The 21,260-nt window shown below is 37.7% G+C and overlaps 27 non-coding genes across 27 annotated transcripts; all 27 read left to right on the plus strand.

Moving 5' to 3' along the window:
- Positions 1 to 165: 165 nt before the first annotated feature.
- Positions 166 to 237, plus strand: TRNAA-UGC (transfer RNA alanine (anticodon UGC)). Its single transcript has one exon. It is a non-coding gene; the product is annotated as a tRNA-Ala (tRNA).
- A 353-nt stretch (positions 238 to 590) lies between these two features.
- On the plus strand, positions 591 to 662 carry TRNAA-UGC (transfer RNA alanine (anticodon UGC)). Its single transcript has one exon. It is a non-coding gene; the product is annotated as a tRNA-Ala (tRNA).
- A 353-nt stretch (positions 663 to 1,015) lies between these two features.
- On the plus strand, positions 1,016 to 1,087 carry TRNAA-UGC (transfer RNA alanine (anticodon UGC)). The gene has a single exon. It is a non-coding gene; the product is annotated as a tRNA-Ala (tRNA).
- An 866-nt stretch (positions 1,088 to 1,953) lies between these two features.
- Positions 1,954 to 2,025, plus strand: TRNAA-CGC (transfer RNA alanine (anticodon CGC)). The gene has a single exon. It is a non-coding gene; the product is annotated as a tRNA-Ala (tRNA).
- A 353-nt stretch (positions 2,026 to 2,378) lies between these two features.
- TRNAV-UAC (transfer RNA valine (anticodon UAC)) lies at positions 2,379 to 2,450 on the plus strand. Its single transcript has one exon. It is a non-coding gene; the product is annotated as a tRNA-Val (tRNA).
- Positions 2,451 to 3,325: 875 nt separating this feature from the next.
- On the plus strand, positions 3,326 to 3,397 carry TRNAA-UGC (transfer RNA alanine (anticodon UGC)). Its single transcript has one exon. It is a non-coding gene; the product is annotated as a tRNA-Ala (tRNA).
- Positions 3,398 to 3,750: 353 nt separating this feature from the next.
- TRNAA-UGC (transfer RNA alanine (anticodon UGC)) lies at positions 3,751 to 3,822 on the plus strand. Its single transcript has one exon. It is a non-coding gene; the product is annotated as a tRNA-Ala (tRNA).
- A 1,300-nt stretch (positions 3,823 to 5,122) lies between these two features.
- Positions 5,123 to 5,194, plus strand: TRNAA-UGC (transfer RNA alanine (anticodon UGC)). Its single transcript has one exon. It is a non-coding gene; the product is annotated as a tRNA-Ala (tRNA).
- A 353-nt stretch (positions 5,195 to 5,547) lies between these two features.
- TRNAA-UGC (transfer RNA alanine (anticodon UGC)) lies at positions 5,548 to 5,619 on the plus strand. The gene has a single exon. It is a non-coding gene; the product is annotated as a tRNA-Ala (tRNA).
- A 1,300-nt stretch (positions 5,620 to 6,919) lies between these two features.
- TRNAA-UGC (transfer RNA alanine (anticodon UGC)) lies at positions 6,920 to 6,991 on the plus strand. Its single transcript has one exon. It is a non-coding gene; the product is annotated as a tRNA-Ala (tRNA).
- Positions 6,992 to 7,344: 353 nt separating this feature from the next.
- On the plus strand, positions 7,345 to 7,416 carry TRNAA-UGC (transfer RNA alanine (anticodon UGC)). Its single transcript has one exon. It is a non-coding gene; the product is annotated as a tRNA-Ala (tRNA).
- An 875-nt stretch (positions 7,417 to 8,291) lies between these two features.
- TRNAA-UGC (transfer RNA alanine (anticodon UGC)) lies at positions 8,292 to 8,363 on the plus strand. Its single transcript has one exon. It is a non-coding gene; the product is annotated as a tRNA-Ala (tRNA).
- Positions 8,364 to 9,663: 1,300 nt separating this feature from the next.
- On the plus strand, positions 9,664 to 9,735 carry TRNAA-CGC (transfer RNA alanine (anticodon CGC)). Its single transcript has one exon. It is a non-coding gene; the product is annotated as a tRNA-Ala (tRNA).
- Positions 9,736 to 11,035: 1,300 nt separating this feature from the next.
- On the plus strand, positions 11,036 to 11,107 carry TRNAA-CGC (transfer RNA alanine (anticodon CGC)). The gene has a single exon. It is a non-coding gene; the product is annotated as a tRNA-Ala (tRNA).
- A 353-nt stretch (positions 11,108 to 11,460) lies between these two features.
- TRNAA-UGC (transfer RNA alanine (anticodon UGC)) lies at positions 11,461 to 11,532 on the plus strand. The gene has a single exon. It is a non-coding gene; the product is annotated as a tRNA-Ala (tRNA).
- Positions 11,533 to 12,407: 875 nt separating this feature from the next.
- On the plus strand, positions 12,408 to 12,479 carry TRNAV-CAC (transfer RNA valine (anticodon CAC)). Its single transcript has one exon. It is a non-coding gene; the product is annotated as a tRNA-Val (tRNA).
- A 353-nt stretch (positions 12,480 to 12,832) lies between these two features.
- TRNAA-UGC (transfer RNA alanine (anticodon UGC)) lies at positions 12,833 to 12,903 on the plus strand. Its single transcript has one exon. It is a non-coding gene; the product is annotated as a tRNA-Ala (tRNA).
- An 875-nt stretch (positions 12,904 to 13,778) lies between these two features.
- Positions 13,779 to 13,850, plus strand: TRNAA-UGC (transfer RNA alanine (anticodon UGC)). Its single transcript has one exon. It is a non-coding gene; the product is annotated as a tRNA-Ala (tRNA).
- Positions 13,851 to 14,203: 353 nt separating this feature from the next.
- Positions 14,204 to 14,274, plus strand: TRNAA-UGC (transfer RNA alanine (anticodon UGC)). The gene has a single exon. It is a non-coding gene; the product is annotated as a tRNA-Ala (tRNA).
- An 875-nt stretch (positions 14,275 to 15,149) lies between these two features.
- On the plus strand, positions 15,150 to 15,221 carry TRNAA-UGC (transfer RNA alanine (anticodon UGC)). Its single transcript has one exon. It is a non-coding gene; the product is annotated as a tRNA-Ala (tRNA).
- Positions 15,222 to 16,521: 1,300 nt separating this feature from the next.
- Positions 16,522 to 16,593, plus strand: TRNAA-CGC (transfer RNA alanine (anticodon CGC)). The gene has a single exon. It is a non-coding gene; the product is annotated as a tRNA-Ala (tRNA).
- Positions 16,594 to 16,946: 353 nt separating this feature from the next.
- On the plus strand, positions 16,947 to 17,018 carry TRNAA-UGC (transfer RNA alanine (anticodon UGC)). The gene has a single exon. It is a non-coding gene; the product is annotated as a tRNA-Ala (tRNA).
- Positions 17,019 to 17,893: 875 nt separating this feature from the next.
- On the plus strand, positions 17,894 to 17,965 carry TRNAA-UGC (transfer RNA alanine (anticodon UGC)). Its single transcript has one exon. It is a non-coding gene; the product is annotated as a tRNA-Ala (tRNA).
- Positions 17,966 to 19,265: 1,300 nt separating this feature from the next.
- TRNAA-CGC (transfer RNA alanine (anticodon CGC)) lies at positions 19,266 to 19,337 on the plus strand. Its single transcript has one exon. It is a non-coding gene; the product is annotated as a tRNA-Ala (tRNA).
- A 353-nt stretch (positions 19,338 to 19,690) lies between these two features.
- On the plus strand, positions 19,691 to 19,762 carry TRNAA-UGC (transfer RNA alanine (anticodon UGC)). Its single transcript has one exon. It is a non-coding gene; the product is annotated as a tRNA-Ala (tRNA).
- Positions 19,763 to 20,637: 875 nt separating this feature from the next.
- TRNAV-CAC (transfer RNA valine (anticodon CAC)) lies at positions 20,638 to 20,709 on the plus strand. Its single transcript has one exon. It is a non-coding gene; the product is annotated as a tRNA-Val (tRNA).
- A 353-nt stretch (positions 20,710 to 21,062) lies between these two features.
- Positions 21,063 to 21,134, plus strand: TRNAA-UGC (transfer RNA alanine (anticodon UGC)). Its single transcript has one exon. It is a non-coding gene; the product is annotated as a tRNA-Ala (tRNA).
- Positions 21,135 to 21,260: the final 126 nt, after the last annotated feature.

Raw genomic sequence — 21,260 nt, forward strand, 5'->3', positions numbered from 1 at the left:
ACTTGCATCCTCATCAGCTGTGGAAACTATGGTGTCCTTGAACTCTGGCAAAGTGTAATGGTTTTTATTGCTTTATACTCTGAGATGACCCTTAGAACACTAGAAAATAGTAGAACTTGAGTACAATGCAAAGCAGCAATCGAATGAGTACCACACTTTTTCACAGGGGATGTAGCTCAGTGGTAGAGCGCATGCTTTGCATGTATGAGGCCCTGGGTTCAATCCCCGACATCTCCATGTTTTGCAAAATGTAGATTCTTTCTTAACTCTATGTAACCTCTCCAGATCAACAAATGCATTAAAATACTCTAGATAAATTGGAAAAGTTTCAATCAAACTATGAAAAATAATTGACCAGTCTATAAAATGTGATGTTGCTCAGTGGTAGATTATATTCCCCAGAATCTGTGTTTCCTCATTGAAATAAAAGTTATCATATGATACCTACATTATCCTTGAAATTTATACAGCAAGGTATAATTGTTATCTTTGCTCCGTGCTCTGAGTTTAACCTTAGAACAGTGGAAGTAGTAGAACTTGAGTACTATGCAGAAGAGCAATTGCTCGGTATCAAAACACACTAGCTCAAAGGGGATGTAGCTTAGTGGTAGAGCGCATGCTTTGCATGTATGAGGCCCCGGATTCAATCCCTGGCATCTCCATGTTTTGCAAAATGTAGATTCTTTCTTAACTCTATGTAACCTCTCCAGATCAACAAATGCATTAAAATACTCTAGAGAAATTGGAAAAGTTTCAATCAAACTGTGAAAAATTATTGACCAGTCTATAAAATGTGATGTTGCTCAGTGGTAGATTATATTCCCCAGAATCTGTGTTTCCTCATTGAAATAAAAGTTATCATATGATACCTACAGTATCCTTGAAATTTATACAGCATGGTATAATTGTTATCTTTGCTCCGTGCTCTGAGTTTAACCTTAGAACAGTGGAAGTAGTAGAACTTGAGTACTATGCAGAACAGCAGTCGCTCGGTATCAAAACACACCAAATCAAAGGGGATGTAGCTCAGTGGTAGAGCGCATGCTTTGCATGTATGAGGCCCCGGGTTCAATCCTCGGCATCTCCATGTTTTGCAAAATATAGAGTCTTACTTATCTGTATGTAACCTCTTCAGAAGAGCCCAAGACCAACAAATGCATGAATGCACTCTACAGTAATTGGCAAGAATTAACACCAATTATGAAAAATAATTGATCATTCTGTTAAATGTGATGTAGCTCAGTGGTAGATTATATACTGTGTTTCCTTATTTAACCAGCAGTTACCATATCATACCTACTGACATTCTCCAAACACTGATGTCAAGTATATGGTAATTATGAAACAGAGTTTTAATTTCACTGGGAAATGAACTATAAAAGCAGTAGTTTCATAAAAGAACAAATAACACGATACAGCAAAACTAATTGATTAAGAAGGACAGACATCTTTAAACACATTGTGAACCTATGGAGGATGGATTTGGGCTTGAATGTCAAGTAATTAGTGATCAATCAATGCATGAAAAGATAAACACATATCAACTCTGTACAAAATACCTGGTGAAGCCTCAGTCAGCAATGCCCAGGAGGCAGTCATAGCCTGTATCCTATGTGCCCTTCTTCCAAGTTCTGACACTGCTGATAAAACAGAATGTAAGACTGTCCTCTACTTGGCAATACTTGATCAATATCCATGCCATTCATTACATAAGGTAGGGGATTCTGATGATAACCCAGACTCCGGTGAAGAAGTCTAACAGCAATTTAAAGTGTGGAATGATCATCTACTTGCATCCTCATCAGCTGTGGAAACTATGGTGCCCTTGAACTCTGGCAAAGTGTAATGGTTTTTATTGCTTTATACTCTGAGATGACCCTTAGAACACTAGAAAATAGTAGAACTTGAGTACAATGCAAAGCTGAAATCGAATGAGTACAACATTTTTTCACAGGGGATGTAGCTCAGTGGTAGAGCGCATGCTTCGCATGTATGAGGCCCCGGGTTCAATCCCCGGTATCTCCATGTTTTGCAAAATGTAGATTCTTTCTTAACTCTATGTAACCTCTCAAGATCAACAAATGCATTAAAATACTCTAGAGAAATTGGAAAAGTTTCAATCAAACTATGAAAAATTATTGACCAGTCTATAAAATGTGATGTTGCTCAGTGGTAGATTATATTCCCCAGAATCTGTGTTTCCTCTTTGAAATAAAAGTTATCATATGATACCTACAGTATCCTTCAAATCTATACAGCAAGGTATAATTGTTATCTTTGCTCCGTGCTCTGAGTTTAACCTTAGAACAGTGGAAGTAGTAGAACTTGAGTACTATGCAGAACAGCAATCGCTCGGTATCAAAACACACCAACTCAAAGGGGATGTAGCTCAGTGGTAGAGTGCATGCTTTACATGTATGAGGCCCTGGATTCAATCCCCGGCATCTCCATGTTTTGCAAAATATAGAGTCTTACTTATCTGTATGTAACCTCTTCAGAAGAGCCCAAGACCAACAAATGCATGAATGCACTCTACAGTAATGGGCAAGAATTAACACCAATTATGAAAAATAATTGATCATTCTATTAAATGTGATGTAGCTCAGTGGTAGATTATATTCTGTGGATAATGTGTTTCCTTATTTAACCAGCAGTTACCATATCATACCTACTGACATTCTCCAAACACTGATGTCAAGTATATGGTAATTATGAAACAGAGTTTTAATTTCACTGGGAAATGAACTATAAAAGCAGTAGTTTCATAAAAGAACAAATAACACGATACAGCAAAACTAATTGATTAGGAAGGACAGACATCTTTAAACACATTGTGAACCTATGGAGGATGGATTTGGGCTTGAATGTCAAGTAATTAGTGATCAATCAATGCATGAAAAGATAAACACATATCAACTCTGTACAAAATACCTGGTGAAGCCTTAGTCAGCAATGCCCAGGAGGCAGTCATAGCCTGTATCCCATGTGCCCTTCTTCCAAGTTCTGACACTGCTGATAAAACAGAATGTAAGACTGTTCTCTACTTGGCAATACTTGATCAATATCCATGCCATTCATTACATAAGGTAGGGGATTCTGATGATAACCCAGACTCTGGTGAAGAAGTCTAACAGCAATTTAAAGTGTGGAATGATCATCTATTTGCATCCTCATCAGCTGTGGAAACTATGGTGTCCTTGAACTATGGCAAAGTGTAATGGTTTTTATTGCTTTATACTCTGAGATGACCCTTAGAACACTAGAAAATAGTAGAACTTGAGTACAATGCAAAGCTGCAATCGAATGAGTACCACACTTTTTCACAGGGGATGTAGCTCAGTGGTAAAGCGCATGCTTTGCATGTATGAGGCCCCGGGTTCAATCCCCGTCATATCCATGTTTTGCAAAATGTAGATTCTTTCTTAACTCTATGTAACCTCTCCAGATCAACAAATGCATTAAAATACTCTAGAGAAATTGGAAAAGTTTCAATCAAACTGTGAAAAATTATTGACCAGTATATAAAATGTGATGTTGCTCAGTGGTAGATTATATTCCCCAGAATCTGTGTTTTCTCATTGAAATAAAAGTCATCATATGATGCCTACAGTATCCTTGAAATCTATACAGCAAGGTATAATTGTTATGTTTGCTCCGTGCTCTGAGTTTAACCTTAGAACAGTGGAAGTAGTAGAACTTGAGTACTATGCAGAAGAGCAATTGCTCGGTATCAAAACACACCAACTCAAAGGGGATGTAGCTTAGTGGTAGAGCGCATGCTTTGCATGTATGAGGCTCCGGATTCAATCCCTGGCATCTCCATGTTTTGCAAAATGTAGATTCTTTCTTAACTCTGTGTAACCTCTCCAGATCAACAAATGCATTAAAATACTCTAGAGAAATTGGAAAAGTTTCAATCAAACTGTGAAAAATTATTGACCAGTCTATAAAATGTGATGTTGCTCAGTGGTAGATTATATTCCCCAGAATCTGTGTTTCCTCATTGAAATAAAAGTTATTATATGATACCTACAGTATCCTTGAAATCTATACAGCAAGGTATAATTGTTATATTTGCTCCGTGCTCTGAGTTTAACCTTAGAACAGTGGAAGTAGTAGAACTTGAGTACTATGCAGAACAGCAATCGCTCGGTATCAATACACACCATCTCAAAGGGCATGTAGCTCAGTGGTAGAGCGCTTGCTTTGCATGTATGAGTCCCCGGATTCAATCCCCAGCATCTCCATGTTTTGCAAAATATAGATTCTTACTTATCTGTATGTAACCTCTTCAGAAGAGCCCAAGACCAACAAATGCATGAATGCACTCTACAGTAATGGGCAAGAATTAACACCAATTATGAAAAATAATTGATCATTCTATTAAATGTGATGTAGCTCAGTGGTAGATTATATTCTGTGGATACTGTGTTTCCTTATTTAACCAGCAGTTACCATATCATACCTACTGACATTCTCCAAACACTGATGTCAAGTATATGGTAATTATGAAACAGAGTTTTAATTTCACTGGGAAATGAACTATAAAAGCAGTAGTTTCATAAAAGAACAAATCACACGATACAGCAAAACTAATTGATTAAGAAGGACAGACATCTTTAAACACATTGTGAACCTATGGAGGATGGATTTGGGCTTGAATGTCAAGTAATTAGTGATCAATCAATGCATGAAAAGATAAACACATATCAACTCTGTACAAAATACCTGGTGAAGCCTTAGTCAGAAATGCCCAGGAGGCAGTCATAGCCTGCATCCTATGTGCCCTTCTTCCAAGTTCTGACACTGCTGATAAAACAGAATGTAAGACTGTCCTCTACTTGGCAATACTTGATTAATATCCATGCCATTCATTACATAAGGTAGGGGATTCTGATGATAACCCCGACTCCGGTGAAGAAGTCTAACAGCAATTTAAAGTGTGGAATGATCATCTACCTGCATCCTGATCAGCTGTGGAAACTATGGTGTCCTTGAACTCTGGCAAAGTGTAATGGTTTTTATTGCTTTATACTCTGAGATGACCCTTAGAACACTAGAAAATAGTAGAACTTGAGTACAATGCAAAGCTGCAATCGAATGAGTACCACACTTTTTCACAGGGGATGTAGCTCAGTGGTAAAGCGCATGCTTTGCATGTATGAGGCCCCGGGTTCAATCCCCGTCATATCCATGTTTTGCAAAATGTAGATTCTTTCTTAACTCTATGTAACCTCTCCAGATCAACAAATGCATTAAAATACTCTAGAGAAATTGGAAAAGTTTCAATCAAACTGTGAAAAATTATTGACCAGTATATAAAATGTGATGTTGCTCAGTGGTAGATTATATTCCCCAGAATCTGTGTTTTCTCATTGAAATAAAAGTCATCATATGATGCCTACAGTATCCTTGAAATCTATACAGCAAGGTATAATTGTTATGTTTGCTCCGTGCTCTGAGTTTAACCTTAGAACAGTGGAAGTAGTAGAACTTGAGTACTATGCAGAAGAGCAATTGCTCGGTATCAAAACACACCAACTCAAAGGGGATGTAGCTTAGTGGTAGAGCGCATGCTTTGCATGTATGAGGCTCCGGATTCAATCCCTGGCATCTCCATGTTTTGCAAAATGTAGATTCTTTCTTAACTCTGTGTAACCTCTCCAGATCAACAAATGCATTAAAATACTCTAGAGAAATTGGAAAAGTTTCAATCAAACTGTGAAAAATTATTGACCAGTCTATAAAATGTGATGTTGCTCAGTGGTAGATTATATTCCCCAGAATCTGTGTTTCCTCATTGAAATAAAAGTTATTATATGATACCTACAGTATCCTTGAAATCTATACAGCAAGGTATAATTGTTATATTTGCTCCGTGCTCTGAGTTTAACCTTAGAACAGTGGAAGTAGTAGAACTTGAGTACTATGCAGAACAGCAATCGCTCGGTATCAATACACACCATCTCAAAGGGCATGTAGCTCAGTGGTAGAGCGCTTGCTTTGCATGTATGAGTCCCCGGATTCAATCCCCAGCATCTCCATGTTTTGCAAAATATAGATTCTTACTTATCTGTATGTAACCTCTTCAGAAGAGCCCAAGACCAACAAATGCATGAATGCACTCTACAGTAATGGGCAAGAATTAACACCAATTATGAAAAATAATTGATCATTCTATTAAATGTGATGTAGCTCAGTGGTAGATTATATTCTGTGGATACTGTGTTTCCTTATTTAACCAGCAGTTACCATATCATACCTACTGACATTCTCCAAACACTGATGTCAAGTATATGGTAATTATGAAACAGAGTTTTAATTTCACTGGGAAATGAACTATAAAAGCAGTAGTTTCATAAAAGAACAAATCACACGATACAGCAAAACTAATTGATTAAGAAGGACAGACATCTTTAAACACATTGTGAACCTATGGAGGATGGATTTGGGCTTGAATGTCAAGTAATTAGTGATCAATCAATGCATGAAAAGATAAACACATATCAACTCTGTACAAAATACCTGGTGAAGCCTTAGTCAGAAATGCCCAGGAGGCAGTCATAGCCTGCATCCTATGTGCCCTTCTTCCAAGTTCTGACACTGCTGATAAAACAGAATGTAAGACTGTCCTCTACTTGGCAATACTTGATTAATATCCATGCCATTCATTACATAAGGTAGGGGATTCTGATGATAACCCCGACTCCGGTGAAGAAGTCTAACAGCAATTTAAAGTGTGGAATGATCATCTACCTGCATCCTGATCAGCTGTGGAAACTATGGTGTCCTTGAACTCTGGCAAAGTGTAATGGTTTTTATTGCTTTATACTCTGAGATGACCCTTAGAACACTAGAAAATAGTAGAACTTGAGTACAATGCAAAGCTGCAATCGAATGAGTACCACACTTTTTCACAGGGGATGTAGCTCAGTGGTAGAGCGCACACTTTGCATGTATGAGGCCCCGGGTTCAATCCCCGGCATCTCCATGTTTTGCAAAATGTAGATTCTTTCTTAACTCTATGTAACCTCTCCAGATCAACAAATGCATTAAAATACTCTAGAGAAATTGGAAAAGTTTCAATCAAACTATGAAAAATTATTGACCAGTCTATAAAATGTGATGTTGCTCAGTGGTAGATTATATTCCCCAGAATCTGTGTTTTCTCATTGAAATAAAAGTTATCATATGATACCTACAGTATCCTTGAAATCTATACAGCAAGGTATAATTGTTGTCTTTGCTCCGTGCTCTGAGTTTAACCTTAGAACAGTGGAAGTAGTAGAACTTGAGTACTATGCAGAACAGCAATTGCTCGGTATCAATACACACCAACTCAAAGGGGATGTAGCTCAATGGTCGAGCGCATGTTTTGCATGTATGAGGCCCTGGGTTCAATTCCCAGCATCTCCATGTTTTGCAAAATATAGATTCTTACTTATCTGTATGTAACCTCTTCAGAAGAGCCCAAGACCAACAAATGCATGAATGCACTCTACAGTAATGGGCAAGAATTAACACCAATTATGAAAAATAATTGATCATTCTATTAAATGTGATGTAACTCAGTGGTAGATTATATTCTGTGGATACTGTGTTTCCTTATTTAACCAGCAGTTACCATATCATACCTACTGACATTCTCCAAACACTGATGTCAAGTATATGGTAATTATGAAACAGAGTTTCAATTTCACTGGGAAATGAACTATAAAAGCAGTAGTTTCATAAAAGAACAAATCACACGATACAGCAAAACTAATTGATTAAGAAGGACAGACATCTTTAAACACATTGTGAACCTATGGAGGATGGATTTGGGCTTGAATGTCAAGTAATTAGTGATCAATCAATGCATGAAAAGATAAACACATATCAACTCTGTACAAAATACCTGGTGAAGCCTTAGTCAGAAATGCCCAGGAGGCAGTCATAGCCTGTATCCTATGTGCCCTTCTTCCAAGTTCTGACACTGCTGATAAAACAGAAAGTAAGACTGTCCTCTACTTGGCAATACTTGATCAATATCCATGCCATTCATTACATAAGGTAGGGGATTCTGATGATAACCCAGACTCCGGTGAAGAAGTCTAACAGCAAATTAAAGTGTGGAATGATCATCTACTTGCATCCTCATCAGCTGTGGAAACTATGGTGTCCTTGAACTCTGGCAAAGTGTAATGGTTTTTATTGCTTTATACTCTGAGATGAACCTTAGAACACTAGAAAATAGTAGAACTTGAGTACAATGCAAAGCTGCAATCGAATGAGTACCTCACTTTTTCACAAGGGATGTAGCTCAGTGGTAGAGCGCATGCTTTGCATGTATGAGGCCCCGGGTTCAATCCCCGGCATCCTTGTGTTTTGCAAAATGTAGATTCTTTCTTAACTCTATGTAACCTCTCCAGATCAACAAATGTATTAAAATACTCTAGAGAAATTGGAAAAGTTTCAATCAAATTATGAAAAATTATTGACCAGTCTATAAAATGTGATGTTGCTCAGTGGTAGATTATATTCCCCAGAATCTGTGTTTCGTCATTGAAATAAAAGTTATCATATGATACCTACAGTATCCTTGAAATCTATACAGCAAGGTATAATTGTTATCTTTGCTCCGTGCTCTGAGTTTAACCTTAGAACAGTGGAAGTAGTAGAACTTGAGTACTATGCAGAACAGCAATCGCTCGGTATCAAAACACACCAACTCAAAGGGGATGTTACTCAGTGGTAGAGCACTTGCTTTGCATGTATGAGTCCCCGGGTTCAATCCCCAGCATCTCCATGTTTTGCAAAATATAGATTCTTACTTATCTGTATGTAACCTCTTCAGAAGAGCCCAAGACCAACAAATGCATGAATGCACTCTACAGTAATGGGCAAGAATTAACACCAATTATGAAAAATAATTGATCATTCTATTAAATGTGATGTAGCTCAGTGGTAGATTATATTCTGTGGATACTGTGTTTCCTTATTTAACCAGCAGTTACCATATCATACCTACTGACATTCTCCAAACACTGATGTCAAGTATATGGTAATTATGAAACAGAGTTTTAATTTCACTGGGAAATGAACTATAAAAGCAGTAGTTTCATAAAAGAACAAATCACACGATACAGCAAAACTAATTGATTAAGAAGGACAGACATCTTTAAACACATTGTGAACCTATGGAGGATGGATTTGGGCTTGAATGTCAAGTAATTAGTGATCAATCAATGCATGAAAAGATAAACACATATCAACTCTGTACAAAATACCTGGTGAAGCCTTAGTCAGCAATGCCCAGGAGGCAGTCATAGCCTGTATCCTATGTGCCCTTCTTCCAAGTTCTGACACTGCTGATAAAACAGAATGTAAGACTGTCCTCTACTTGGCAATACTTGATCAATATCCATGCCATTCATTACATAAGGTAGGGGATTCTGATGATAACCCAGACTCCGGGGAAGAAGTCTAACAGCAATTTAAAGTGTGGAATGATCATCTACTTGCTTCCTCGTCAGCTGTGGAAACTATGGTGTCCTTGAACTCTGGCAAAGTGTAATTGTTTTTATTGCTTTATACTCTGAGATGACCCTTAGAACACTAGAAAATAGTAGAACTTGAGTACAATGCAAAGCTGCAATCGAATGAGTACCTCACTTTTTCACAGGGGATGTAGCTCAGTGGTAGAGCGCACGCTTCGCATGTATGAGGCCCCGGGTTCAATCCCCGGCATCTCCATGTTTTGCAAAATGTAGATTCTTTCTTAACTCTATGTAACCTCTCCAGATCAACAAATGCATTAAAATACTCTAGAGAAATTGGAAAAGTTTCAATCAAACTATGAAAAATTATTGACCAGTCTATAAAATGTGATGTTGCTCAGTGGTAGATTATATTCCCCAGAATCTGTGTTTTCTCATTGAAATAAAAGTTATCATATGATACCTACAGTATCCTTGAAATCTATACAGCAAGGTATAATTGTTATCTTTGCTCCGTGCTCTGAGTTTAACCTTAGAACAGTGGAAGTAGTAGAACTTGAGTACTATGCAGAACAGCAATCGCTCGGTATCAAAACACACCAACTCAAAGGGGATGTTACTCAGTGGTAGAGCGCTTGCTTTGCATGTATGATTCCCCGGATTCAATCCCCAGCATCTCCATGTTTTGCAAAATATAGATTCTTACTTATCTGTATGTAACCTCTTCAGAAGAGCCCAAGACCAACAAATGCATGAATGCACTCTACAGTAATGGGCAAGAATTAACACCAATTATGAAAAATAATTGATCATTCTATTAAATGTGATGTAGCTCAGTGGTAGATTATATTCTGTGGATACTGTGTTTCCTTATTTAACCAGCAGTTACCATATCATACCTACTGACATTCTCCAAACACTGATGTCAAGTATATGGTAATTATGAAACAGAGTTTTAATTTCACTGGGAAATGAACTATAAAAGCAGTAGTTTCATAAAAGAACAAATCACACGATACAGCAAAACTAATTGATTAAGAAGGACAGACATCTTTAAACACATTGTGAACCTATGGAGGATGGATTTGGGCTTGAATGTCAAGCAATTAGTGATCAATCAATGCATGAAAAGATAAACACATATCAACTCTGTACAAAATACCTGGTGAAGCCTTAGTCAGAAATGCCCAGGAGGCAGTCATAGCCTGCATCCTATGTGCCCTTCTTCCAAGTTCTGACACTGCTGATAAAACAGAATGTAAGACTGTCCTCTACTTGGCAATACTTGATCAATATCCATGCCATTCATTACATAAGGTAGGGGATTCTGATGATAACCCAGACTCCGGTGAAGAAGTCTAACAGCAATTTAAAGTGTGGAATGATCATCTACCTGCATCCTGATCAGCTGTGGAAACTATGGTGTCCTTGAACTCTGGCAAAGTGTAATGGTTTTTATTGCTTTATACTCTGAGATGACCCTTAGAACACTAGAAAATAGTAGAACTTGAGTACAATGCAAAGCTGCAATCGAATGAGTACCACACTTTTTCACAGGGGATGTAGCTCAGTGGTAGAGCGCACGCTTCGCATGTATGAGGCCCCGGGTTCAATCCCCGGTATCTCCATGTTTTGCAAAATGTAGATTCTTTCTTAACTCTATGTAACCTCTCCAGATCAACAAATGCATTAAAATACTCTAGAGAAATTGGAAAAGTTTCAATCAAACTATGAAAAATTATTGACCAGTCTATAAAATGTGATGTTGCTCAGTGGTAGATTATATTCCCCAGAATCTGTGTTTTCTCATTGAAATAAAAGTTATCATATGATACCTACAGTATCCTTGAAATCTATACAGCAAGGTATAATTGTTGTCTTTGCTCCGTGCTCTGAGTTTAACCTTAGAACAGAGGAAGTAGTTGAACTTGAGTACTATGCAGAACAGCAATTGCTCGGTATCAAAACACACCAACTCAAAGGGGATGTAGCTCAATGGTCGAGCGCATGTTTTGCATGTATGAGGCCCTGGGTTCAATTCCCAGCATCTCCATGTTTTGCAAAATATAGATTCTTACTTATCTGTATGTAACCTCTTCAGAAGAGCCCAAGACCAACAAATGCATGAATGCACTCTACAGTAATGGGCAAGAATTAACACCAATTATGAAAAATAATTGATCATTCTATTAAATGTGATGTAACTCAGTGGTAGATTATATTCTGTGGATACTGTGTTTCCTTATTTAACCAGCAGTTACCATATCATACCTACTGACATTCTCCAAACACTGATGTCAAGTATATGGTAATTATGAAACAGAGTTTTAATTTCACTGGGAAATGAACTATAAAAGCAGTAGTTTCATAAAAGAACAAATCACACGATACAGCAAAACTAATTGATTAAGAAGGACAGACATCTTTAAACACATTGTGAACCTATGGAGGATGGATTTGGGCTTGAATGTCAAGTAATTAGTGATCAATCAATGCATGAAAAGATAAACACATATCAACTCTGTACAAAATACCTGGTGAAGCCTTAGTCAGAAATGCCCAGGAGGCAGTCATAGCCTGTATCCTATGTGCCCTTCTTCCAAGTTCTGACACTGCTGATAAAACAGAATGTAAGACTGTCCTCTACTTGGCAATACTTGATCAATATCCATGCCATTCATTACATAAGGTAGGGGATTCTGATGATAACCCAGACTCCGGTGAAGAAGTCTAACAGCAAATTAAAGTGTGGAATGATCATCTACTTGCATCCTCATCAGCTGTGGAAACTATGGTGTCCTTGAACTCTGGCAAAGTGTAATGGTTTTTATTGATTTATACTCTGAGATGACCCTTAGAACACTAGAAAATAGTAGAACTTGAGTACAATGCAAAGCTGCAATCGAATGAGTACCATACGTTTTCACAGGGTATGTAGCTCAGTGGTAGAGCGCATGCTTCACATGTATGAGGCCCCGGGTTCAATCCCTGGCATCTCCATGTTTTGCAAAATGTAGATTCTTTCTTAACTCTATGTAACTTCTCCAGATCAACAAATGCATTAAAATACTCTAGAGAAATTGGAAAAGTTTCAATCAAACTATGAAAAATGATTGACCAGTCTATAAAATGTGATGTTGCTCAGTGGTAGATTATATTCCCCAGAATCTGTGTTTCCACATTGAAATAAAAGTTATCATATGATACCTACAGTATCCTTGAAATCTATACAGCAAGGTATAATTGTTATCTTTGCTCCGTGCTCTGAGTTTAACCTTAGAACAGTGGAAGTAGTAGAACTAGAGTACTATGCAGAACAGCAATCGCTCGGTATCAAAACACACCAACTCAAAGGGGATGTAGCTCAGTGGTAGAGCGCATGCATTGCAGGTATGAGCCCCTGGTTCAATCCCTGGCATCTCCATGTTTTGCAAAATATAGATTCTTACTTATCTGTATGTAACCTCTTCAGAAGAGCCCAAGACCAACAAATGCATGAATGCACTCTACAGTAATGGGCAAGAATTAACACCAATTATGAAAAATAATTGATCATTCTATTAAATGTGATGTAACTCAGTGGTAGATTATATTCTGTGGATACTGTGTTTCCTTATTTAACCAGCAGTTACCATATCATACCTACTGACATTCTCCAAACACTGATGTCAAGTATATGGTAATTATGAAACAGAGTTTTAATTTCACTGGGAAATGAACTATAAAAGCAGTAGTTTCATAAAAGAACAAATCACACGATACAGCAAAACTAATTGATTAAGAAGGACAGACATCTTTAAACACATTGTGAACCTATGGAGGATGGATTTGGGCTTGAATGTCAAGTAATTAGTGATCAATCAATGCATGAAAAGATAAACACATATCAACTCTGTACAAAATACCTGGTGAAGCCTTAGTCAGCAATGCCCAGGAGGCAGTCATAGCCTGCATCCTATGTGCCCTTCTTCCAAGTTCTGACACTGCTGATAAAACAGAATGTAAGACTGTCCTCTACTTGGCAATACTTGATCAATATCCATGCCATTCATTACATAAGGTAGGGGATTCTGATGATAACCCCGACTCCGGTGAAGAAGTCTAACAGCAATTTAAAGTGTGGAATGATCATCTACCTGCATCCTGATCAGCTGTGGAAACTATGGTGTCCTTGAACTCTGGCAAAGTGTAATGGTTTTTATTGCTTTATACTCTGAGATGACCCTTAGAACACTAGAAAATAGTAGAACTTGAGTACAATGCAAAGCTGCAATCGAATGAGTACCATACGTTTTCACAGGGTATGTAGCTCAGTGGTAGAGCACATGCTTTGCATGTATGAGGCCCTGGGTTCAATCCCCGGCATCTCCATGTTTTGCAAAATGTAGATTCTTTCTTAACTCTATGTAACTTCTCCAGATCAACAAATGCATTAAAATACTCTAGAGAAATTGGAAAAGTTTCAATCAAACTATGAAAAATGATTGACCAGTCTATAAAATGTGATGTTGCTCAGTGGTAGATTATATTCCCCAGAATCTGTGTTTCCTCATTGAAATAAAAGTTATCATATGATACCTACAGTATCCTTGAAATCTATACAGCAAGGTATAATTGTTATCTTTGCTCCGTGCTCTGAGTTTAACCTTAGAACAGTGGAAGTAGTAGAACTAGAGTACTATGCAGAACAGCAATCGCTCGGTATCAAAACACACCAACTCAAAGGGGATGTAGCTCAGTGGTAGAGCGCATGCATTGCATGTATGAGCCCCTGGTTCAATCCCTGGCATCTCCATGTTTTGCAAAATATAGATTCTTACTTATCTGTATGTAACCTCTTCAGAAGAGCCCAAGACCAACAAATGCATGAATGCACTCTACAGTAATGGGCAAGAATTAACACCAATTATGAAAAATAATTGATCATTCTATTAAATGTGATGTAACTCAGTGGTAGATTATATTCTGTGGATACTGTGTTTCCTTATTTAACCAGCAGTTACCATATCATACCTACTGACATTCTCCAAACACTGATGTCAAGTATATGGTAATTATGAAACAGAGTTTTAATTTCACTGGGAAATGAACTATAAAAGCAGTAGTTTCATAAAAGAACAAATCACACGATACAGCAAAACTAATTGATTAAGAAGGACAGACATCTTTAAACACATTGTGAACCTATGGAGGATGGATTTGGGCTTGAATGTCAAGTAATTAGTAAACAATCAATGCATGAAAAGATAAACACATATCAACTCTGTACAAAATACCTGGTGAAGCCTTAGTCAGAAATGCCCAGGAGGCAGTCATAGCCTGTATCCTATGTGCCCTTCTTCCAAGTTCTGACACTGCTGATAAAACAGAATGTAAGACTGTCCTCTACTTGGCAATACTTGATCAATATCCATGCCATTCATTACATAAGGTAGGGGATTCTGATGATAACCCAGACTCCGGTGAAGAAGTCTAACAGCAATTTAAAGTGTGCAATGATCATCTACTTGCATCCTCATCAGCTGTGGAAACTATGGTGTCCTTGAACTCTGGCAAAGTGTAATGGTTTTTATTTCTTTATACTCTGAGATGACCCATAGAACACTAGAAAATAGTAGAACTTGAGTACAATGCAAAGCTGCAATCAAATGAGTACCAGACTTTTTCACAGGAGATGTAGCTCAGTGGTAGAGCACATGCTTTGCATGTATGAGGCCCTGGGTTCAATCCCCGGCATCTCCATGTTTTGCAAAATGTAGATTCTTTCTTAACTCTATGTAACCTCTCCAGATCAACAAATGCATTAAAATACTCTAGAGAAATTGGAAAAGTTTCAATCAAACTATGAAAAATTATTGACCAGTCTATAAAATGTGATGTTGCTCAGTGGTAGATTATATTCCCAAGAATCTGTGTTTCGTCATTGAAATAAAAGTTATCATATGATACCTACAGTATCCTTGAAATCTATACAGCAAGGTATAATTGTTATCTTTGCTCCGTGCTCTGAGTTTAACCTTAGAACAGTGGAAGTAGTAGAACTTGAGTACTATGCAGAACAGCAATCGCTCGGTATCAAAACACACCAACTCAAAGGGGATGTTACTCAGTGGTAGAGCGCTTGCTTTGCATGTATGAGTCCCCGGATTCAATCCCCAGCATCTCCATGTTTTGCAAAATATAGATTCTTACTTATCTGTATGTAACCTCTTCAGAAGAGCCCAAGACCAACAAATGCATGAATGCACTCTACAGTAATGGGCAAGAATTAACACCAATTATGAAAAATAATTGATCATTCTATTAAATGTGATGTAGCTCAGTGGTAGATTATATTCTGTGGATACTGTGTTTCCTTATTTAACCAGCAGTTACCATATCATACCTACTGACATTCTCCAAACACTGATGTCAAGTATATGGTAATTATGAAACAGAGTTTTAATTTCACTGGGAAATGAACTATAAAAGCAGTAGTTTCATAAAAGAACAAATCACACGATACAGCAAAACTAATTGATTAAGAAGGACAGACATCTTTAAACACATTGTGAACCTATGGAGGATGGATTTGGGCTTGAATGTCAAGTAATTAGTGATCAATCAATGCATGAAAAGATAAACACATATCAACTCTGTACAAAATACCTGGTGAAGCCTTAGTCAGAAATGCCCAGGAGGCAGTCATAGCCTGCATCCTATGTGCCCTTCTTCCAAGTTCTGACACTGCTGATAAAACAGAATGTAAGACTGTCCTCTACTTGGCAATACTTGATCAATATCCATGCCATTCATTACATAAGGTAGGGGATTCTGATGATAACCCCGACTCCGGTGAAGAAGTCTAACAGCAATTTAAAGTGTGGAATGATCATCTACCTGCATCCTGATCAGCTGTGGAAACTATGGTGTCCTTGAACTCTGGCAAAGTGTAATGGTTTTTATTGCTTTATACTCTGAGATGACCCTTAGAACACTAGAAAATAGTAGAACTTGAGTACAATGCAAAGCTGCAATCGAATGAGTACCACACTTTTTCACAGGGGATGTAGCTCAGTGGTAGAGCGCACGCTTCGCATGTATGAGGCCCCGGGTTCAATCCCTGGCATCTCCATGTTTTGCAAAATGTAGATTCTTTCTTAACTCTATGTAACCTCTCCAGATCAACAAATGCATTAAAATACTCTAGAGAAATTGGAAAAGTTTCAATCAAACTATGAAAAATTATTGACCAGTCTATAAAATGTGATGTTGCTCAGTGGTAGATTATATTCCCCAGAATCTGTGTTTTCTCATTGAAATAAAAGTTATCATATGATACCTACAGTATCCTTGAAATCTATACAGCAAGGTATAATTGTTGTCTTTGCTCCGTGCTCTGAGTTTAACCTTAGAACAGTGGAAGTAGTAGAACTTGAGTACTATGCAGAACAGCAATTGCTCGGTATCAATACACACCAACTCAAAGGGGATGTAGCTCAATGGTCGAGCGCATGTTTTGCATGTATGAGGCCCTGGGTTCAATTCCCAGCATCTCCATGTTTTGCAAAATATAGATTCTTACTTATCTGTATGTAACCTCTTCAGAAGAGCCCAAGACCAACAAATGCATGAAAGCACTCTACAGTAATGGGCAAGAATTAACACCAATTATGAAAAATAATTGATCATTCTATTAAATGTGATGTAACTCAGTGGTAGATTATATTCTGTGGATACTGTGTTTCCTTATTTAACCAGCAGTTACCATATCATACCTACTGACATTCTCCAAACACTGATGTCAAGTATATGGTAATTATGAAACAGAGTTTTAATTTCACTGGGAAATGAACTATAAAAGCAGTAGTTTCATAAAAGAACAAATCACACGATACAGCAAAACTAATTGATTAAGAAGGACAGACATCTTTAAACACATTGTGAACCTATGGAGGATGGATTTGGGCTTGAATGTCAAGTAATTAGTGATCAATCAATGCATGAAAAGATAAACACATATCAACTCTGTACAAAATACCTGGTGAAGCCTTAGTCAGAAATGCCCAGGAGGCAGTCATAGCCTGTATCCTATGTGCCCTTCTTCCAAGTTCTGACACTGCTGATAAAACAGAATGTAAGACTGTCCTCTACTTGGCAATACTTGATCAATATCCATGCCATTCATTACATAAGGTAGGGGATTCTGATGATAACCCAGACTCCGGTGAAGAAGTCTAACAGCAAATTAAAGTGTGGAATGATCATCTACTTGCATCCTCATCAGCTGTGGAAACTATGGTGTCCTTGAACTCTGGCAAAGTGTAATGGTTTTTATTGCTTTATACTCTGAGATGAACCTTAGAACACTAGAAAATAGTAGAACTTGAGTACAATGCAAAGCTGCAATCGAATGAGTACCTCACTTTTTCACAAGGTATGTAGCTCAGTGGTAGAGCGCATGCTTTGCATGTATGAGGCCCCGGGTTCAATCCCCGGCATCCCCGTGTTTTGCAAAATGTAGATTCTTTCTTAACTCTATGTAACCTCTCCAGATCAACAAATGCATTAAAATACTCTAGAGAAATTGGAAAAGTTTCAATCAAATTATGAAAAATTATTGACCAGTCTATAAAATGTGATGTTGCTCAGTGGTAGATTATATTCCCCAGAATCTGTGTTTCGTCATTGAAATAAAAGTTATCATATGATACCTACAGTATCCTTGAAATCTATACAGCAAGGTATAATTGTTATCTTTGCTCCGTGCTCTGAGTTTAACCTTAGAACAGTGGAAGTAGTAGAACTTGAGTACTATGCAGAACAGCAATCGCTCGGTATCAAAACACACCAACTCAAAGGGGATGTTACTCAGTGGTAGAGCACTTGCTTTGCATGTATGAGTCCCCGGGTTCAATCCCCAGCATCTCCATGTTTTGCAAAATATAGATTCTTACTTATCTGTATGTAACCTCTTCAGAAGAGCCCAAGACCAACAAATGCATGAATGCACTCTACAGTAATGGGCAAGAATTAACACCAATTATGAAAAATAATTGATCATTCTATTAAATGTGATGTAACTCAGTGGTAGATTATATTCTGTGGATACTGTGTTTCCTTATTTAACCAGCAGTTACCATATCATACCTACTGACATTCTCCAAACACTGATGTCAAGTATATGGTAATTATGAAACAGAGTTTTAATTTCACTGGGAAATGAACTATAAAAGCAGTAGTTTCATAAAAGAACAAATCACACGATACAGCAAAACTAATTGATTAAGAAGGACAGACATCTTTAAACACATTGTGAACCTATGGAGGATGGATTTGGGCTTGAATGTCAAGTAATTAGTGATCAATCAATGCATGAAAAGATAAACACATATCAACTCTGTACAAAATACCTGGTGAAGCCTTAGTCAGCAATGCCCAGGAGGCAGTCATAGCCTGCATCCTATGTGCCCTTCTTCCAAGTTCTGACACTGCTGATAAAACAGAATGTAAGACTGTCCTCTACTTGGCAATACTTGATCAATATCCATGCCATTCATTACATAAGGTAGGGGATTCTGATGATAACCCAGACTCCGGGGAAGAAGTCTAACAGCAATTTAAAGTGTGGAATGATCATCTACTTGCATCCTCGTCAGCTGTGGAAACTATGGTGTCCTTGAACTCTGGCAAAGTGTAATGGTTTTTATTGCTTTATACTCTGAGATGACCCTTAGAACACTAGAAAATAGTAGAACTTGAGTACAATGCAAAGCTGCAATCGAATGAGTACCTCACTTTTTCACAGGGGATGTAGCTCAGTGGTAGAGCGCACGCTTCGCATGTATGAGGCCCCGGGTTCAATCCCCGGCATCTCTATGTTTTGCAAAATGTAGATTCTTTCTTAACTCTATGTAAACTCTCCAGATCAACAAATGCATTAAAATACTCTAGAGAAATTGGAAAAATTTCAATCAAACTATGAAAAATTATTGACCAGTCTATAAAATGTGATGTTGCTCAGTGGTAGATTATATTCCCCAGAATCTGTGTTTTCTCATTGAAATAAAAGTTATCATATGATACCTACAGTATCCTTGAAATCTATACAGCAAGGTATAATTGTTATCTTTGCTCCGTGCTCTGAGTTTAACCTTAGAACAGTGGAAGTAGTAGAACTTGAGTACTATGCAGAACAGCAATTGCTCGGTATCAATACACACCAACTCAAAGGGGATGTAGTTCAGTGGTAGAGCGCATGCTTTGCATGTATGAGGCCCTGAGTTCAATCCCCAGCATCTCCATGTTTTGCAAAATATAGATTCTTACTTATCTGTATGTAACCTCTTCAGAAGAGCCCAAGACAAACAAATGCATGAATGCACTCTACAGTAATGGGCAAGAATTAACACCAATTATGAAAAATAATAGATCATTCTATTAAATGTGATGTAGCTCAGTGGTAGATTATATTCTGTGGATACTGTGTTTCCTTATTTAACCAGCAGTTACCATATCATACCTACTGACATTCTCCAAACACTGATGTCAAGTATATGGTAATTATGAAACAGAGTTTTAATTTCACTGGGAAATGAACTATAAAAGCAGTAGTTTCATAAAAGAACAAATCACACGATACAGCAAAACTAATTGATTAAGAAGGACAGACATCTTTAAACACATTGTGAACCTATGGAGGATGGATTTGGGCTTGAATGTCAAGTAATTAGTGATCAATCAATGCATGAAAAGATAAACACATATCAACTCTGTACAAAATACCTGGTGAAGCCTTAGTCAGCAATGCCCAGGAGGCAGTCATAGCCTGTATCCTATGTGCCCTTCTTCCAAGTTCTGACACTGCTGATAAAACAGAATGTAAGACTGTCCTCTACTTGGCAATACTTGATCAATATCCATGCCATTCATTACATAAGGTAGGGGATTCTGATGATAACCCAGACTCCGGTAAAGAAGTCTAACAACAAATTAAAGTGTGGAATGATCATCTACTTGCATCCTCATCAGCTGTGGAAACTATGGTGTCCTTGAACTCTGGCAAAGTGTAATGGTTTTTATTGCTTTATACTCTGAGATGACCCTTAGAACACTAGAAAATAGTAGAACTTGAGTACAATGCAAAGCTGCAATCGAATGAGTACTACACTTTTTCACAGGGGATGTAGCTCAGTGGTAGAGCGCACGCTTCACATGTATGAGGCCCCGGGTTCAATCCCCGGTATCTCCATGTTTTGCAAAATGTAGATTCTTTCTTAACTCTATGTAACCTCTCCAGATCAACAAATGCATTAAAATACTCTAGAGAAATTGGAAAAGTTTCAATCAAACTATGAAAAATTATTGACCAGTCTATAAAATGTGATGTTGCTCAGTGGTAGATTATATTCCCCAGAATCTGTGTTTCCTCATTGAAATAAAAGTTATCATATGGTACCTACAGTATCCTTGAAATCTATACAGCAATGTATAATTGTTATCTTTGCTCCGTGCTCTGAGTTTAACCTTAGAACAGTGGAAGTAGTAGAACTTGAGTACTATGCAGAACAGCAATCGCTCGGTATCAAAACACACCAACTCAAAGGGGATGTAGCTCAGTGGTAGAGCGCATGCTTTGCATGTATGAGTCCCCCGGTTCAATCCCCGGCATCTCCGTGTTTTGCAAAATCTAGATTCTTACTTATCTGTATGTAACCTCTTCAGAAGAGCCCAAGACCAACAAATGCATGAATGCACTCTACAGTAATGGATAAGAATAAACACCAATTATGAAAAATAATT

The sequence above is a fragment of the Pseudophryne corroboree genome, chromosome 4 (genome assembly GCF_028390025.1).
Source record: "Pseudophryne corroboree isolate aPseCor3 chromosome 4, aPseCor3.hap2, whole genome shotgun sequence".
NCBI lineage: Eukaryota > Metazoa > Chordata > Amphibia > Anura > Myobatrachidae > Pseudophryne > Pseudophryne corroboree.